The sequence below is a fragment of the Lynx canadensis genome, chromosome A1, assembly GCF_007474595.2.
Source record: "Lynx canadensis isolate LIC74 chromosome A1, mLynCan4.pri.v2, whole genome shotgun sequence".
NCBI lineage: Eukaryota > Metazoa > Chordata > Mammalia > Carnivora > Felidae > Lynx > Lynx canadensis.
The window spans coordinates 125,215,502-125,235,042 of record NC_044303.2 but is presented as its reverse complement, the minus strand read 5'-3'; the positions used below and the strand labels follow the sequence as shown (position 1 = coordinate 125,235,042).

At 38.8% G+C, this 19,541-nt stretch overlaps 2 long non-coding RNA genes and 1 pseudogene across 2 annotated transcripts in view; 2 read left to right on the top strand and 1 right to left on the bottom strand.

Moving 5' to 3' along the window:
* LOC115518043 overlaps positions 1 to 19,541 on the top strand; it is a 40,193-nt gene that overhangs the window by 4,463 nt on the left and 16,189 nt on the right. The gene's annotated exons all lie outside the window — the stretch shown is intronic.
* On the top strand, positions 717 to 18,507 carry LOC115518049. The gene is made up of 3 exons (XR_003970154.1): positions 717 to 758; positions 2,601 to 2,602; positions 18,425 to 18,507. It is a non-coding gene; the product is annotated as an uncharacterized LOC115518049 (long non-coding RNA).
* On the bottom strand, positions 6,212 to 7,292 carry LOC115518032 (annotated as a pseudogene).

The following is a 19,541-nucleotide window of genomic DNA, read 5'->3' as shown; positions in this document are numbered from 1 at the left end:
TTCCTGCTTTGTCAAAGATGAGTTGGCCATACGTTTGTGGGTCTAGTTCTGGGGTTTCTATTCTATTCCATTGGTCTGTGTGTCTGTTTTTGTGCCAATACCATGCTGTCTTGATGATTACAGCTTTGTAGTAGAGGCTAAAGTCTGGGATTGTGATGCCTCCTGCTTTGGTCTTCTTCTTCAAAATTCCTTTGGCTATTCGGGGCCTTTTGTGGTTCCATATGAATTTTAGGATTGCTTGTTCTAATTTCGAGAAGTATGCTGGTGCAATTTTGATTGGGATTGCATTGAATGTGTAGATAGCTTTGGGTAGTATTGACATTTTGACAATATTTATTTTTCCAATCCATGAGCAGGGAATGTCTTTCCATTTCTTTAAGTCTTCTTCAATTACCAAGATTTCAGTCTTCTTGATTGCTGAGTAATACTCCATTGTGTGTATGTGTGTATATATATATATACAACATTTTTTTTATCCATTCATCCATCGATGGACATTTGGGCTCTTTCCATGCTTTGATGTTGTTGATAGCTCTGCTATAAACATTGGGGTGCATTTGCCCCTTTGAAACAGCACACCTGTATCCCTTGGATACATACCTAATAGTGCAATTTCTGGGTCATTGGGTAGTTCTGGTTTTAATTTTTTGAGGAACCTCCATACTTGGCTGCACCAGTTTGCATTCCCACCAGCAGTGCGAAAGAGATCCTCTTTCTCCGCATCCGGGCCAGCATCTGTTGTTGCCTGAGTTGTTAATGTTAGCCATTCTGACAGGTGTGAGGTGGTATCTCAGTATGGTTTTAATTTGTATTTACCTGATGATGAGTGATGTGGAACATTTTTTCATGTGTTGGTTGTCATCTGGATGTCTTCTTTGGAGAAGTGTCTATTCATGTCTTTTGCTGATTTCTTCACTGGATTATTTTTTTTGGGGGTGTTGAGTTTGATAAGTTCTTTATAGATTTTGGATACTAACCCTTTATCTGATATGTCATGGTCTTGGATTCTTGTGTATTGAGAGTTTTTTGATTACTGATTCAACTTCATTACTAGTTATAGGTTTGATCAGATTTTCTATTCTTGATTCAGTCTTGGAAGATTGTATGTTTGTAATTTACCTATGTCTTCTGGTTTTTCCTATTTGTTAGCCTATAATTGCAGGATTTTTCTTATAATCCTTTATATTTCTGTGGTGTTCATTGTAACTTCTCTCTCATTTCTGATTTTATTTATTTGGGCCCTCTTTGTTTTTTTCTTGTAAGTCTGCATAATGATTTGTTGATTTTGTTTATGTTTTCAGACAACCAGCTCTGTATTTCATTAATATCCTCTGTGATCTTTATTTCCTTTCTTCTACAACATTAGTATTAGTTTGTTCTTTTTCTAGTTCTTTTAGGTGTAAGTTTATTTGAGATTTTTCTTGTTTCTTGAGATTGGCCTGTATTGCTATAAGCTTTCCTCTTAGAACTGTGTTGTCTGCATCCTGCAGGTTGTGGACCATTGTGTTTCCATTTTCATTTGTCTTAAGGTATTTAAAAACATTTTTTTTTATGTTTTTAATTTATTTTTGAAAGAGAGAGAGAGACAGAGAATGAGGGGGGGAGAGCAGAGAGAGAGACACAAACAGAATCCAAAGCAGGCTCCAGGCTCTGAGCTGTCAGCACAGAGCCCGATGTGGGGCTCGAACTCATGAACCGTGAGATCATAATCTGACCGAAGTCAGATGCTTAACTGACTGAGCCACTCAGGCGCCCCTGTCTTAAGGTATTTTTTAAATTTCCCCTTTGATTTTTTTATTAGCCCATTGGTTGTTAAGTAGAATGTTGTTTGGCCTTCATGTGTTTTTTGTTTGTTTGTTTTTTTTTTCCCATTTTTTTTCTTCCAAGTGATTTCTAGTTTCATACTGTGTGGTCAGAAAAAATGCTTGATATTATTTAATTCTTCTTAAATTATTGAGACTTGTTTTGTGGCCTAACATGTGATCTATTGGGAGAGTATTCCCTGTACACTTGAAAAGAATGTGTAGTCTACTGTTTGGGGATGGAATGCTCTGTATATCTATTAAGTCCACCTGGTGTAACGTGTCGTTTAAAACCACTGTTTCCTTGTTGATTTTCTGTCTGGATGATCTATCCACCAATGTCACTGCTACTATTTCATTTACTGTCAATTCTCACCTTTATGTCTGTTAGTATTGCTTTATATGTTAGGTGCGTCTGTGTTGGGTGCATAGATGTTTATAGGTGTTATATTCTTTGGTTTGGTTGATCCTTTTATCTTTTGTAATGCCATTCTTTGTCTTCAGTTACAGTCTGTATGTTACTGTGTTTTTGTCTGATATAAGTATTACTCCAGCTTTCTTTTTACTTCTATTTGCATGGGCTATCTTTTTCCATCTCTTCACTTTCAGTCTGTGTATGTCTTTATATCTGAAGTGAGTCTCGTGTAGGCAGCTTATAGATGGGTCTTGTTTTTTATGTTTCTTTTTTTTCTTTTTTTTTTTTTTTAACCCATTTACACACCTTATGCCTTTTCTTTGGAGCATTTGGTTCATTTAATGTAGTTATTGATAGATAGGTACTTACTGCTGTTTTGTCAGTTGTTTTCTCTTTGTTTTTGCTGTTCTTCTCTGTTCCTTCTCTTGCTCTCTTTCTTTGTGATTTGGTGACTTTCCTTTGTGTTATGTTTGTATTCCTTTTTTGTGTATCTGTTATTTATAGGATTTAGTTTTGTGGTTTATATATAACATGAGGTTCATTCTGTTTTAAGTTGATGGTCATTTAAGTTCAAGTTAAAAGCACCATAGTTTAACCACCCTTACCACATTTTATGTTGTTGATATTATATTTTACATATTAATATGTTGTGTATCCTTTAAGTATTGTGGGTCTAGATGATTTTACTACTTTTGTCTTTCAGTCTTCATAACTCACTCTGGTTGATCATTTATCTTTACTATGTGTTTACCTTTACGAGTTACATTTTTTTTTTTTCACAATTTTCTTATTTCTAGTTATGGCCTTTTCTTTTTTCATGTAAAGAAGTTTCCTAAAGGTTTCTTGTAAGGCTGGTTTGATGTTAATGAACTCCATTAGCTTTTGCTTATCTGAGAAGCTCTGATCTATTGTTCGATTCTGAGTGATAACTTTGTCAGGTAGAATATTCTTGTTTTAAATGTTTTCTTTTCAACACTTTGAATATATTGTACTGCTTCCTTCTGGCCTGTGAAATCTGAAAAATCAGCTGATAGTTTTTTGAGGGTCCCCTTATACATAACTAGTTGCTTTTCTGTTGCTACTTTAAAGATTTTGCCTTTAACTGTTGACACTGATTATTATGTGTCTTGGTGTGGGTCTCTTTAGGTTCATCTTGTTTGGGACTCTGTGCTTCCTGGAATGGGATATCTGTTTCCTTCACCACGTCAGGGAAATTTCTGTCAATATTTCTTCAGAGAGGTCTTCGACCCCTTTATGTCTCTCTTCTTCTGGTACCCATTATGCAAATGTTTCTCTGCTTCCCACATGTTGTTGCTGAGAATGTTGCCCCAGAGGTCCCTTAAGCTATCCTCATTGTGTTTGATTCTTTTTTCCTTTTGCTGTTCCAGTTGGGTAGTTTCCACTATTCTGTCATCCAGGTTTCTGATCCATTCTTGTGCATCATCTCATCCACTGGTATTTTCTTCTAGTGTGTTTTTTCATTTCAGTTTTTCCTGGGCTCTGATTGATTCTTTTTATATGTTGTTTGTCTTTGTTGAAGTTCTCAGTGTGTTCATCCATTCTCCCGAGTTTGGTGAACATCTTATGAAAATTAATTTGAACCTTTATCAGGTATATTGCTTCTTTCTCTTTTCTTTAGTTCTTTTTCTGAGGTTTTGTCTTGTTCTCTTGAGCATATTCCTCTGTCTCTTGTGCCTGTTTGTGTTTGTTTCTGTTTCTGTGTATTAGGTAAATCAATTATATCTTTCAGTTTTGAAAGATTGGCTTTATGCAGAAAGTGTCCTGTCAGGCCCAGTTGTGCAACCCCTCTCCCACCTCCTCATTCTTGAGCCAGGTGCCTTAGAGGACTCTCCTGTGTGGGCTGCACGTACCCTTCTTTTATAGCTGGGTTGCACTTGGTGTGAACTCCCTGGTGTTCAGGGCAGTTGTGCAGCTTTTTGTGAGGGCTACCCATGTCGACTCTGGATGTCCTGGTGAGTGGGGCTGGTCCTTGGTCTGTCTGGCTGAGAGTACAGGCCATAACCACTATGGGCATGCTTGTGTCAGAGTTCGCTCCTTCTGCAGCTGGCTGTGAAGTCCTGCTGCAGCAGCTGTGGCCATGTGTGTGGGTGGAATAGGCTTCCACTGTGGCTGGCTGTGACCTCCAGGTGTAACTATTGCAGGTGCCCTAGTATTTGGCTCTTTTCCCCTGGGGTAGAGGCTGCTTGCTGGGGATGGGAGTAGTGGGAGGCCAGGGCTCCAGTACAGCTGCCTCCACCCCCAGGTGTGGCAGGGTGGGAGCTGCTTTGGAGGGGTGCTGGGCTGGGCTGGCACAATCTGCAGAGAAAGGCTGGGGCCAGGTGATTGGTGTTAGCACAGTAGGTAGAGTGTCAGAAATGGCTCCTGCCAGGCTGGACCAGCTAGGTAGAAGGGAAATAAAAAAAAAAAAAAAAAAAAGAAGAAGAAGAAAAAGGTGTCTGGTAACACACCCGTCTCTGGAGAATGTTCTAACAGATCCCTGCCCCTCTGGCACATGTCCTGAAATTGGTCAGTGAATCTCTTTTCAGCACCCAGGTGCTTTTCCAACTGCTGCCTCTGCTCTGGAACTTGGGATGATTGAGGTTATGCACCTGTCCTAAAGCATGGAACATAGGTTTCCTATTGCCTTCTGGGTCTCCCACACATAAGTCCACTGGTTTTCAAAGCCAGATATTATGGGCACTCATCTTTCCCGTGCTTAGCATAATGCTCTCTAGCTCCCAGTCTCTTAACTGGGGATCCAGATGTGGGGCTTGGACTCCTTGTTTCTCTTGGAGGGCCTGTATGTTTGATACCCTCCTGCAGGGGATCATTGTGCGGGAGGAGGTGTGGGTACTAATTAGATAATGTCTTCACCCCCTCCCACCCATATTAATGTGGCTTTTTCTTTTTTTCCTTAGTTGTGTATGACATGTTCTCGTAGTCTTCAGTTTGTTTTCAAAGATAGTTGTTCTTTACATAGTTGTAGATTTTGGTATGTCCATGGGAGGAAGTGAGCTCAGGATCTTCTTACTTTGCCATCTTGATCCCTCCTCCTGAATTCAGTTTCCTTGAAAGATGAAGCACTCTTGAAAATTTCTGTTTCATTTTGTTTCAAGTTTGATAAAAGGTTCTTCGTGAAATTTGTTTATTTATGCTGTCAAACTTTTGACATAAAGTTGTTCATAAATATAGTCTTATATATGATCTGTAGTGAGAACCCCACTTTGATTCCTGATTTTGGTGATTTTTTTTTCCTTTTTCTTCATCTTTGTAACTCGGGTTTTTTCTCCAAAGAAACAGCTTTTGTCTTAATGTTCTCTTTTGTTTGTCTATTTTACATTTTATTAATTTCTGTTCTCTATTATACATTCTACTTACTTTGGTTTTACTCTTCTTTTTCCAGCTTGATTAGTAGAACCTTACATCAATGATTTGAGACCTTCTGTTCTTTTTGTTTCTATGTATGTGTGTATGTATTTTAAAGATAAAGTGGGTATTTATTTGTACTTAAACCTATAAACCACCAGCCAAGCTGGCACTCAGCTTTCTACAAATACTGGAATAATGAACAAGTTAGGAGTTGTAATTAAACCAGCACAGGGGGCAGAGTAAATCAGTGATGCACATTATAACTTAACCCATCACCATAACAGTTGAAGTTGTTAACAAGCCTCACAATCTCAGAAAATACAAATAATCCTTCATCACATGTCTTTGTATTTTTACTTCCCATTCTTGAGGTTGAATTCTGGAGCCGAAAGATGTCCAATTTAGTATTGTATCTAGTTATATATAGCCAGAAACATCTTTTAGCATGTTGTCTATAGCAGCCAAAGCTACGGAATCCTCTTTGATTAGACTGCAACCATACCCCCTTGATTGACAGAATAAGCATAATGAAAAACAATATCAAGGAAGAGATACAGACCGTAAAAGACAAATCCTAGGAGAAGTAATACAGCCACCACCCACATTGAGATTGATATATTTATCGTCACACATCTTTAGGCTGTATGTTCAGAGTAATTTGGGAATAAATCTATTGTTTCCTGAGTACTAAAATACTTAGTGGTTTGCTGTATTACACTATGGCTTTCCCTAGCAGTTAGTTTTTGTCTTTCTGTCTGTCTTAATGTTTATTTATTTTTGAGAGGGAGAGACAGAGTGTGAGTGGGGGAGGAACAGAGAGAGAGGGAGACACAGAATCCGAAGCAGGCTCCAGGCTCCGAGCTGTCCGCACAGAACCCGACACAAGGCTCCAACCCATGAACTGTGAGATCATGACCTGAGCCGAAATTGGATGCTTAACCTACTGAGCCACCCAGCTGCCCCTCTCCAGCAGTTTCTAAGATGGACTCCAAATTGCTGACAGAATTTTGCTGGAACTGGATCTGGGCTGCAGGGATTCCTCTCCACAGTTGTGGAGCTGATTGTTCCAGGCCTGGCTGTTGCAGGCTTGGGGGTACCAGGTCTGACTGTTCCAGTAATGGTTGCTCCATATTGGAAGGTTTCCGGAAGTGTTCATCAGGTATCCCTGGTGATAGGAATAGAAGTCTGGGTATTCTGGAGAGCTGAGTCACCCTTTTGTTATTCTTTGGCCAGTTGTTTTTCTGCCATCTCTTACATTTCATTCTCTGGTTTTGGAACCAGGTCTTAAACTGCTTATAGCTAAGGTTCAGAGTGTTGGAAAGTTCTTGCATCTGCTAGAGACTGAGGTATTTCTGTGTCTGAAATCTCTCATTGCGTACATACAGCTGGGTTTGAGATAAGATGGTTCTAATCTTCTGTTTGTTGCCCTGAGCTGTATCTTCCTTCTTCCCTGTGATCTTCTCTGTAGAAGTGGGTAGTACTTTTACTCTGGGACTGGTGGAAGTATTGGGCCTGTACTGAACAAGCAGATCCATGGAGGAAGGAAGAGGAGGGATGGTCTCTGTGTGTAGGGTCTCAGCAGATGACATTTGCAAGGATGCATAATTTCCTTCAGGCCCATAAACCTCATACATTGGAGAAGAGTCCCTAGAATTGGGTGCTTTAGGGCAAAGTGGGCATTGGGGTTGAGCTAGATCCACACTCATGTTGCTGAGTAGAGGGTAGGTAGAAAAAAAAGAGGGAGATACAGGCTTATGTATTTAGATGGAAGAACTTAGAGAAATATGAAGATCTCCAGAGGTAAGAGTATCAGAAAGAATGAAGTGGCGTCACCACTGAAATAGCTAAGCGTCAACCAACCCAATTTACCAAAACACTCAATTTTTTATTGAAATTCCATCTAGTTACCTTATAGTGTAATATTAGTTTCAGGCATAGAATTTAGTGATTCACCACTTCCCAGTGCTCATCACAAGTGCCCTACTTAATACCTATCATCCATTTGACCCATACCCCCGCCTACCTCCCCTCCAGCAACCCTCAGTTTATTGTCTATAGTTAAGAATCTGTTTTATGATTCTTAAACAGAATCTTTGCCTCTCTGTCTTCTCCCCACCCCACATTCATCTGTTTCGTTTTTTAAATTACACATGAGTGAAATCGTATGGGATTTGTCTTTCTTTGATGGACTTATTTTGCTTAGCATAATACTCTGTAGCTCCATTCACGTTGTTGCAAATGGCAAGATTTCATTCTTTTTTAATGGCTGATAATCTTCCATTGCATATATATAACTTCTTTATCCATTCTTCTATCGATGGACACTTGGGCTCCTTCCATAATTTGGCTATTGTAAATAATGCTGCAATAAACATAGGGGTGCATATATCCTTTCAAATTAGTGTTTTCATTGTTTTTATAATATAATATTTTTATCACTATATTTTGCCATTTTTATTACAATATGTCTTGGTGTGCATCTGCTTTTGTAATTTTTGGGAGTTCTCTGTGTCTTCTGGATCTGGATGTCAGTTTCCTTCCCCAGGTTAGGGAATTTTTCAGCTATTATTTCTTCAAATAAATTCTGTGCCCTCTTTTCCCTTTCTTCTTCTTTTCTCTTCTTCTCCTGTAATATGAGTGCTACTCTGTTTGATGGAGTCACTGAGTTCCGTAAGTGAATTCTTGTTTTGCATAATTCTTCCTCTTTCTTTTGTTCAGCTTGATTACTTTAATTACTGTGTCTTTTAGGTCACTAATTTGTTTCTCTGCTTCTTCCAGCCTGCTGTTTATTCCGTCAAGCATGTTTCTCTTTTTTATTGAGCCCTTTATCTGTGCTATGTTATTCCATATCTGTATGTTAATGGTCTTGCTGGTGTCCTCCACTCTTTTCTCAAGTCAAGTGAGTATTCTTATGATCATTGCTTTAAATTCTCCATCAGGTGTGTACTTATATCTGTTTCGCTTAGATCCCTGGCCATGGCCTTGTCTTGTTCTTTGATTTAGGTGAAATTCTTCTGGTGCCTGAGTGGCTCAATCATTGAACATCGGATTTCAGCTCAGGTCATGATCTCACCGTTTGTGAGTTCGAGTCTTACATTGGGTGAGCACAAGCCCCGCTTCAGGTGAACACGAGCCCTGGTTCTGGCAAGCCCCACTTCTCTCTCTCTCTGTCTCTCTCTCTGTCTCTCTCTCTCTCTCTGCTTTTCCTGGGATTCCCTCTCTTTCTCTGCTCCTTGCTTACTTTCGCCCTCTCCCCCTGCCCCCCAAAAAAGAAATTCCTCTCTCTTCTCATTTTGTCTAAGTCTTTGTGCCTGCTTCTGTATGCTAGGAAAGTCAGCTATACCTCTTGTTCTTGAGAGTAATGGTTTTATGAAGAGGAGGTGCCTAAGTATAGTATCACCTATTCCCCGGGCCTGGTGGTTTCTAGACTATCTCCATTGTATGCAGCGTGTTCTTGCTTTGCTGTTGTGTCCTGGCTGCTTTATCTCTCAGGCCAGTAGTCTGCAGAGGCTCTCTTTGTTGTGGGCAGTGTTTCGTCCTTGGCCTGGATGTGGTGAGTTTTACCTAGGTGTCTTCTGGTCTGCTTGTGATGTGAGACCTGTCACCACTGTGCCACTGCTGCTAGAACCAAGGGTCCCCCAAACTCCCATGTCAGGAAATGAGGTGTGAGCATGGGTTTGGGCTGGTCTGGGAAGGGCCTGCCATGTTGGGACTGAGGCAAGCGTGACAGGAAAGGACGCCTCCACCAGAGTGTGGGGTGTGGGCCTTGGTGTAAGCAAGTTAGGTAGCAAGTGTCTGTGCTGGTTCCTACAGGTGGTCCCGTGCTTATGGTGAGGGACAGGGTGGGAAATTGTGCCTGTGAGTTCTTTTCTTCCAGAAGGGGACTCTCTGTGAATACTCCCTCTCTGTGACATGCTCTGAGATGAGCAACTACTAACCTCACCATGTGTGCCCCAGGTTCTTTTCAGATAACTGTTTCCATGTCCTAAGTCTACAGAGTATTTGACCTGCCTTTTCTTCAAGAGTAGCCCGATATCCTCCAAGCTCTCCCAGAGCCAAGCTGACCTTTAAAACTGTAGGCTTTAAGCACAACTGGGTGCAAGAACTCAAGCAATTTGGGCCCTCTTGCTTTCCTAGCCAATTGCTCTGGGGATTTGTTTTCCCCCTGTGCTCCCCTCTGTGTTTGTCTCTTGCTTTTCTCTGTGGCCACAGCTCCCTCCTCACTGCAGTGGCCACAATGTATTTCTCTCCCAGACCTGTCTCGGTACTTGCTGTCTTCTTCGATATGGCCTCTCCCTTTAGTTGTGGAGTTTGTTTTGCCAGTCTTCAGGTTGATTTCTGGGGTATTTAGGATCATTTGATAGTTATCTAGATTTGTTTGTGAGGAAAGGTGAGCTTAGGTCCCCCCTACTCTACTAGCTTCCCCTGTCTCAAGAATCCAGTCCTTTTATTAAGCCAGAAAGAAAATACCTTTGCAAAAATAGAAAAAATGTCATTCTTCTCACTACTTATGGGGGAAATGGATTAACTGTTTTTTATAAAGGTATGTCATCCACATTAAGATGTAATAGATTTTGAAATTTTATTTTTATTTTTTTTTTTTAATTTTTTTTTTCAACGTTTTTTATTTATTTATTTTTGGGACAGAGAGAAACAGAGCATGAACGGGGGAGGGGCAGAGAGAGAGGGAGACACAGCATCGGAAACAGGCTCCAAGCCATCAGCCCAGAGCCTGACGCGGGGCTCGAACTCACAGACCGCAAGATCGTGACCTGGCTGAAGTCGGACGCTTAACCGACTGCGCCACCCAGGCGCCCCTTTAATTAATTAATAAGTAAATATTTTAAAACATCAGTTTTCATGTGATACAGGAAATATCAATGGATATATCCCATATAAACGAAAGCTCCTTGGGGACTCTTGGTAATTTTCAAAAGTGTAATAGAGTCTGAAGACAAAAACGTTTAAGAATCGAGTGTTAGAACTACAAACTGTGATGCAAAATTTTGAGGAAGGACATTTCATTGGAGTTAATGCCCATTCTATGAATTACAGTAGTGTATGGCATATTGATAAAATTAGAGACAGAATATTTTGAAGTTATTTTGTGCCATAGGACCTAAAATATTTCATTAAAAGCAGAAGAAAAAAATGATCTCTGCTAGTCTTCGTGTGGATTAGCAAAAGCCACTTTTTTTTTTTTTAAGCAAAAGCCACTTCTTCCTTCAGCCACTTTACTGCCATCTAGTGGAAAGTAACTGTAATAAATACACAACTCTTTTAGGACTGTAGTGTGAATGATGCCCCATAGAATTGTGTAGTACACAGTTGGTTGTGGCAGCTTTGAATATTGGTTCTCAACCACTTCTCAGACAAAACTATGAGTTCAAGAAGTTTGAGAACCACTGGCATGAGCAAAGGTACAGAGATGGGATTGAACACAATGGGTTCACAGAGCAAGACTACAGTGATCTGAGTACAGCAAACAATTGCATTAGGAATGGTAGGAACTAAAGTTTTTAGGCAGACTAAGATCATTGGAAATGTTGAGGTTTGAGGCATTAGGTGGTTGATGGTCATTGAAGGTTCAGAGCATTAGCATGTAGAAGTAGTTTAGGAAGCTAGATCGGTGGGTAAATAGATGGTGGATGGATGGGTGGGAGCTTGAATGGCCAGCTAGGAGCTGGGTGGTCTTCAGAACAGAAGATCAGCAAAGAAGTTACCAAGTGTCTTGATACACCTTCTCCTTGGTTGTAGCTGTCTGTCAGAATGGGAAAATAGGAATGTCCTGTCAGACAATAAACATTGAGTCTAGATTTTAGATTGAAAAAATAGAAGTCTCGGTGATTGCCTTTTGAGCTTTTTAATTTTCTCAGAGGCACACTGACACAACTGCTTTATTCATGAGAGAGAGGTGACCTAGAGGCAAATGTTCAAATAATTGGTAAAGTTAACACCAAGATCATCCTTTATTAAAGAAAATTTTTACTTTGCTGCCCTCTTCTGGAAATTATATAATTGCTTAAATAATTCTTAACACTGTTGGTCAATTAGTGTGGGCTGAATTGCCATTGAAAGGCTGGAACGAACTGCAAAAGAAGGAAATCAAGGTAAAATATAAAAAAGAAATGAAGCCAAACCAAAAAATATACAAATTTAGAAATATTTTACCAACTTATATTTGAAAATTTCTAATCTGTGGAAAAGTACAATGAACAGCCATCTATCTTTTTTGTAGTTTCACCAATTGTTAATATTTTGCAATATTGCCTCCCTTTCTCTTTTTTTTTTCCTTTCCATTTGAACACGAATTCTCCATATCAGCTTTACAAGAACAACATTTTTCTAAGTAATCCCAATATCCTGTCTTTTAAAATGAACATTAATTCAGTATCATGACTATATAGTCCATACTCAAATTTCTCTCATCTCAAAAATGACTTTGCTAGCTATTTTTTCTTTTGTTATTTGTTTTTTAAATTGGATCAGAGTTTACGTATTGCTTTTAGTCTGTTTTAATCTGGTCTAATTTAGTCTACCCCTGCTTTTGTTTTTCATGACCTAAAACTTTTACGAAGAGATCAAACCTGCTGTCTTACATAACTGTTTTATGTTCACCATTTGGTGAGAGGGATATTTATGATGTATATTATATATAATGTGTGCTTCTTACTGCATCACATCAGGAGGGACATCATTTCAGGCTGTCCTAGTATTGTTGATACTACATGTGATCACTTTTTTAAAAATGACAACAGACCTTCACTGGAAGATAATGGTTTCCCTTTGTATTTATGAGTAATCTCTAGAGTGATGCTCTGTGACCATGAGAGTATCCTTTTCCCCAACATTTCACAGTGGTTTCAGCATCAATGAGGATTTTTTGCCTGGTCTGTTATTACACTGGGGTTCATGAAGTGATGTGTTTTTAATTTTTTTTTAATGTTTACTGATTTTTGAGAGAGAGGGAGAGAGCATGAGTGGGGGAGGGGCAGAGAAAGAGGGAGACACAGAATCTGAAGCAGGCTCCAGGTTCTGAGATGCCAGCACAGAGCCCGATGCAGGGCTTGAACTCATGAATTGTGAGATCATGACCTGAGCTCAAGTTGGACCCTCAACCAACTGAACCACCCAGGTGTCCCAAAATGATGTGTTTTAATTGATCCCCATTTCTATATTTATTAGTTTATTAGCTGATATTCGTTTGTAAAAAACAGCTTTCCTTTTCTCATTCTCTGCCCTCTTGTAATCACTGTGGATTCATGGGTCTTTTTTTATTCAGCATGATAACGTCGTTATCCCACTTACTGATCAAATTGCCCCAAATTTATTCTGTAGGAGCCCTGTTAAGCTGCATCCTTTATTTAATTAATTTATTTTATTTTGTTTTGTTTTATTTTATTATTTATTTTATCTTTTTAATGTAATTTTTCTAAATTTACATCAAAATTAGCATATAGTGCAACAATGATTTCAGGAGTAGATTTCTTAGTGCCCTTACCCTTTTAGCCCATCCCCCCTCCCACACCGCTTCCAGTAACCCTCTGTTTATTCTCCATATTTAAGAGTCTCTTATGTTCTGTCCTCCTCCCTGTTTTTATATTATTTTTATTTCCCTTCCCTTGTGTTCATGTGTTTTGTCTCTTGAAGTCCTCATATGAGTAAAGTCATATGATATTTGTCTTTCTCTGACTAATTTCACTTAGCATAATACCCTCCAGTTCCATCCATGTAGTTGCAAATGGCAAGACTTCATTCTTTTTGATTGCTGAGTAATACTCCATTGTATATATACACCACATCTTCTTTATCCATTCATCCATTGATGGACAGTTGGGCCCTTTCCATACTTTGACTATTGTTGATAGTGATGCTATAAACATGGGGGTGCATGTGTCCCTTCAAAACAGCATACCTGTATCCCTTGGATAAATACCTAGTAGTGCAATTTCTGGGTTGTAGGGTAGTTCTGTTTTTAGTTTTTTGAGTAACCTCCCTACTGTTTTCCAGAGTGGCTGCACCAGCTTGCATTCCCATAAGTTGCATCCTTTAAAAAAAAAAAAAGTTTACTTATTTATTTGGGGAGAGAGCATGAGTGGGGGAGGAGCAGATAGAGGGGGAGAGAGAGAATCCCAAGCAGGCTCTGTGCTGTCATCTCAGAACCCAAAGCTGGACTCAATATCATCAACTGTGAGATCATGACCTGAGCCGAAATCAAGAGTCAGATGCTTAACTGACTGAGCCACCCTGGCACCTGAGCTGCATCCTTTTGACATGTCCCATTAGGCTTATATACTAGGCTCACTTCTTATTTTATTGTGCCAGATCTGAAAGTAGCTGTTTATATGAGGATCCCTGTTTTGTTTTGTTTTTCAGCCTTAGAAACCAAGATTGAGAAGCTAGGTGTGCTCAGTGTTACTAAAAAGTATATTTTAAAAACCATGCGTTCATATCCAGTTGAAATTTACTAACATTTGATTTTTCCCCACCTCCTCCATTCACATTTGTATCTTCCTTCTCGCACACTGAAAACCCTCTTCCTTGGTGGCATCAATATATTTCTTTTTTTTTTTTTTAACATTTATTTATTATTGAGAGACAGAGAGAGACAGAGCGTGAACAGGGGAGGGGCAGAGAGAGAGGGAGACACAGAATCTGAATCAGGCTCCAGGCCCCGAGCTGTCAGCACAGAGCCCGATGCGGGTCTTGAACTCAGAAACCGCGAGATCATGACCTGAGCTGAAGCGGGACGCTTAACCAACTGAGTCACCCAGGCGCCCCAATATTTCTTATTCACTGTATCCTATAAAATGCAAAATGCTTTGAGAATTAGAACATCACTACTGAAACCAAATATGTATTTGCTTTCCTTTGTTCTTCAATATATCCCACCAGGAATATACAGTCAGAAAACTGGTCTCGTTAAACTATAAATATATTTTAAAAAATTTAAGTTTATTTATTATGAGAGAGAGAGAGAGAGAGAGAAGAGAGTGCATGCATAAGCAGGGGAGGGGCAGAGGGAAGGAGATAGAATCCCAAGTAGGCTCCACACCATCAGGGCAGAGCCTGATAATGGGGCTCCAACTCGCTAACTGTGAGATCATGACCTGAACCAAGATCAAGTATCAGATGCTTAACCGACTGTGCCACCCACGTGCCCCATTCAGCTATAAATGTTTTAATTAAGTTAGAAATCAACTGTATTTTTTTAGTCAATAATTTCTCCTTGCCATTTAGTTCAACAAACCTGAGTCTGTTTCAGTCTCTGTATTAGTCAGTGAAGGCACAGAAATAAGATACTGTTCTTACAGCTGCAAAACTCACAGTCTCATACAGAAGAAAGGTAATTCAAAGAGTATAGGCAAGTAGTGAGAGGACCAAAAAGTTAAGTTAGGGATGCCAAAGCATTACAGAAGAGAATCATCTGACTCAGCATGGGTAGGGGTGACCTTTAGAGGAATTAAGAGTAAGTCTTGAAGGACAAGTTGGAGTGAATCAAGTGAAGAGAGGGGCAGGGGTAGAAGAGTGTGATGACAAAAGAGACCATATCATATGTTGGGAAATAGCAATAGCAGGGAAGGTATCTTGGTCATGAGAAGGTGATAGTTTAGAAGGTGATGGAGTAAAGCAGAGGTCAGACCATGAAAAGAACCTCTTAAGCATCTAGACTACTTCGCTTTGCTTTTACTCCTACATAAGTTTTTTTTTTTTTAATGACATACAGTATTGTATTAGTTTTACAGGTACAACAATGATATATGTGTATTTTGCAAAATGATCACCACAAGAAGTCAACATCCATCACCACACGGTTATAATTTTTTTCTTGTGATGATAATTTGTAAAATACTCTCTCGAATATACAATATAGCTGTCACCATGTTGTGCTCATTACTGTACGTCCCTAGGACTTACAGCTGGAAGTTTGTACCCTTTAACCACCTTTACCCATTTTGACCTCCTACTAACCCCCCTGCCCTGCAAACTGGCAACCACCAATCTGTTCTCTGTATCTAGGTTTGTTTTTTTTTTTTTTTAAGTTCTACATATTTGTGGATCATACGGTCTTTGTCTATTTCTGATGTAATTATTTCACTTAGCTTAACATCTTCAAGGTCCATCCATGTTGTTAAAAATGGTAGGATTTCTTTCTTTTTTACAGCTGAATAATATTTATACACACACACACACTGACACACACGCATCTTTAACCATTCATCCATTCGATGGACGGTTAGGTTTTTTTCATGTCTTGGCTACTGAAAATAATGCTGCAGTGAACATAGGGATGCAGATATCTTGTTGAGAAACTAATTTCATTTCCTTTGGATAAATACCCAGCAGTGGAATTGATGGATCATGTGGAAGTTTTGTTTCTATTTTTTTGAGGAGACTTCATACTGTTTTCCATAGTGGCTGCCCCATTTTACATTCCCTGAGGTGATGTCTCTTTGTGATTTTGATTTGCATTTTCCTGATTAGTGATGTTGAGCACCTGTTCATATGTTTAGCCATTCGTATGTTACCTTTAGAAAACTATTCAGATCCTCTGTGCATCTTTTAATCAGATTGGTTTTTGCTACTGAGTTGTGAGTTCTTTGCATATTTGGGGTATTAACCCCTTATGAGACACATGATTTGCAAATATTTTCTACCATTTAGTAGGTTGACTTTTCATTTTGTTGATTTTTTTTTCTGTATAGAAGGTTTTAGTTTCGTATTCCACTTACTAATTTTTGCTTTTGTTGCTTCCACTTTGGTGTCCTATCCAGAAGATTGTTGCCAAGAATTTTTATCCCTGTGTTTTCTTCTAGGACTTTTACATTTTCAAGTCATATGTTTAAGTCTTTAATCCATTTTGAGTTAATTTTTATGAGTAATGTAAGATCAGGGTCAGTTTCATTATTCTGAATACAGTTATCCAGGTTTTCCCAGCACCATTTTGAAGAGACTTTTTTCCCCTTACTGAATATTCTTGACTCCCTTGTCAAATATTAGTTGCCTCTATATGCGAGGTGTATGCCTAGACTCTTCATTTAGTTCCATTTGTCAATGTGTCTATTTTCATGCCAGTACCATCCCATTTTGGTTACTATCGCTCTGTAGTATAGTTTGAAATCAGGAAGTGGGAACTCTCTAGCTTTGTCTTTGTCAGGTTTGCTTTGGCTTTTAGGTGTCTTTAGTGGTTCCATACAAATTTTAGAATTGCCTTTTCTTTTTCTGTGATAATTATCGCTGGAATTCTGATAGAGATTGCATTGACTCTATGGCTTTGGGTAGTATGGACATTTTGACAGTATTAATTCTTCCAGTCTATGAACACAGATTATCTTTTGATTCATTTGTGTTTAATTAAGTTTCTTTCATCATAGTTTTATAGTTTTCAGTGTCTAGATCTTACACCTCCATGGTTACAGTTATTCCTTTGTCTTTTATTGGTTTTGATGCACTTGTAAATGAGATTGTTTTCTTTTTTAAAAATTTTTTGTAATATTTTTAAGCTTTTAAAATTTATTTTGATAGAGATAGAGAGCAAGTGGGGGAGGGGCAGAGAGAGAGAGAGACAAAGAATCCCAAGCAGGCTCTGTGCTATCAGCCCAGAGCCTGATGTGGGGCTTGAACTCATGAACCCTGAGGTCATGACCCGAGCTGAAACCAAGAGTCGGAAGCCCAACTGATTGAGCCACCCAGGCTCCCCTCTTTATTCTTTATTTATTTTTTAGATATTTCATTGTTAGTGTGGAGAAACAGCTGATTTCTGTTCTTTTGTTGTTAGTTTTGTATCTGCAACTTAAAAACTTTTTTTAAATTGAAGTATAGTTGACATGCAATCTTGTATTAGTTTGAAGTGTACTAAGTAATGATTCAATATTTAAATATATTATGAAATGGTCAACCAAACAGTTACTTGGTATTATTTTGTTTTTAATTTTTTAAAATATTTATTTTTGAGAGAGAGAGACAGAGCATGAGCAGGGGAAGGGCAGAGAGAGAGATAGAGAGGGAGGCACAGAATCTGAAGCAGGCTCCAGGCTCTGAGCTGTCAGCACAGAGCCTGATGTGGAGCTCGAACCCACAAATGGTGAGATTATGACCTGAGCTGAAGTCGGACGCTTAACTGACTGAGCCATCCGTGCACCCCTGTTTTGGTATTGACTGTATTCCTTATGCTGTACTTTTGATCCCAATACTTACTTTATAACTGGAAGTTTGTACCTCTTAGTCCGCTTCAGCTTTTTCCTCATCACCCCTCTCACTCTCTTGCCATTCCACTCCCCTCTGGCAATCACAGGTTCTCTGTATTTATGAGTCCATTTGTTCACGTGTTTTGTTTTTTACATTCTACATATAAGTGGAATCATGTGGTATTTGTCTTTCTCTGACTTTTTTCACTTAGCATAATGTACCTGCTACGTCTATCCATGTTATGACAAGTGGTTAAGATTTCATTCTTTATTTTTTTATGGCTGAATAATATTTCATTATGGATGTATATATACACATACACATACCCCACACACACCACATCTTCTATTTCCATTCATCTATTGATGGACACTTGGGTTGTTTCTGTATTTTAGCTTTTGAAAATAATGCTGCAGTAGACATAGGGGGAAGCATATATATTTGTGATTTAGTGTTTTTGTTTTCTCTGGATAAATACTGAGGAGTGGAATCACTGGATCATATGGTAATTCTAATTTTAATTTTTTGAGGAACCTCCATACTGTTTTTCATAATGGCTGCGCCATTTTGCATTCCCTCCAGTAGTGCATAAGGGTTCTCTTTTCTCCACGTCTTTGCCAACATTTGTCATTTCTTATCTTTTTAATAGTAGCCATTCTGATCAGTGTGAAGTGATTCTTCACTGTGGTTTTGATTTGCATTTCCCTGATGATTGGTGATGTTGAGCATCTTTTCATGTGTATGTTGGCTTTCTGTAGATGTCATTTGGAAAAATAACTATTCAGGTCCTCTGAATAGTTTTTTAATCACATTGTTTGCTTTTCAGTGTTCAGTTGTATGAGTTCTTTATATATTTGGATATTAACCCCTCATTGGATATATCATTTGCAGTTATCGTCTCCTATTCAGTAGGCTGCCTTATTGTTTTTTGATGGCTTCTTTCTCTGTGCAAAAGGGTTTTTTTTGTTTGATGTAGTCTCAGTAGTTTATTTTTGCTCTTGTTGCCCTTGCCAAAGGAGAGAGAGCCAAAAAATATTGATAAGAATGATGGCTAAGAGTTTATTTCCTATGTTTTCTTTTAAGATTTTCATGGTTTTGTCTCCTGTGTTTAGGTCTTTAATCCATTTTGAGCTTATTTTGGTAAGTGGTATAAGAAAATGGTTGTTTTAGTTTTTTACTTATAGCTGTCCAGTTTTTCTAACACCATTTATTGGAGACACTGTCTTTTCCCCATTGTATATCCTTGCTTCGTTTGTCATAGATTAATTGACCATATACGTGTTGGCCTATTTCTGGGCTCTCTATTCTCTTACATTGATGTTTCTGTGTTTAGGCCAGTACCATAATGTTTTGATTATTACAGCTTTGTAGTATAGTTGAAAATCTGGGATTGTGATACCTCCAGCTTTGTTATTCTTTCTCAGGATTGCTTTGGCTACCTGGAATCTTTTGTGGTTTCAGACAAAGGTTAGGATTCTTTGTTCTTGTTCTGTGAAATAGGCTGTTGGCATTTTGATAGGGATTGCCTTGAATCTACAGACTGCTTTGGATAGTATGGACATCTTAACAATATTAATTTTTCCAGAGCAGGAGCACGGTTTATCTTTTCATTTACTTGTGTCATCGTCTGTTTCTTTCATTAGTGTTTCACAGTTGACAGAGTCCAGGTCTTTCACCTCCTTGGTCAAATTTACTCCCAGGTATTTTATTCTTTTTGATGCAGTTGTAAATGGAATGATTTTCTTATTTTTCTCTTTCTGCTGGTT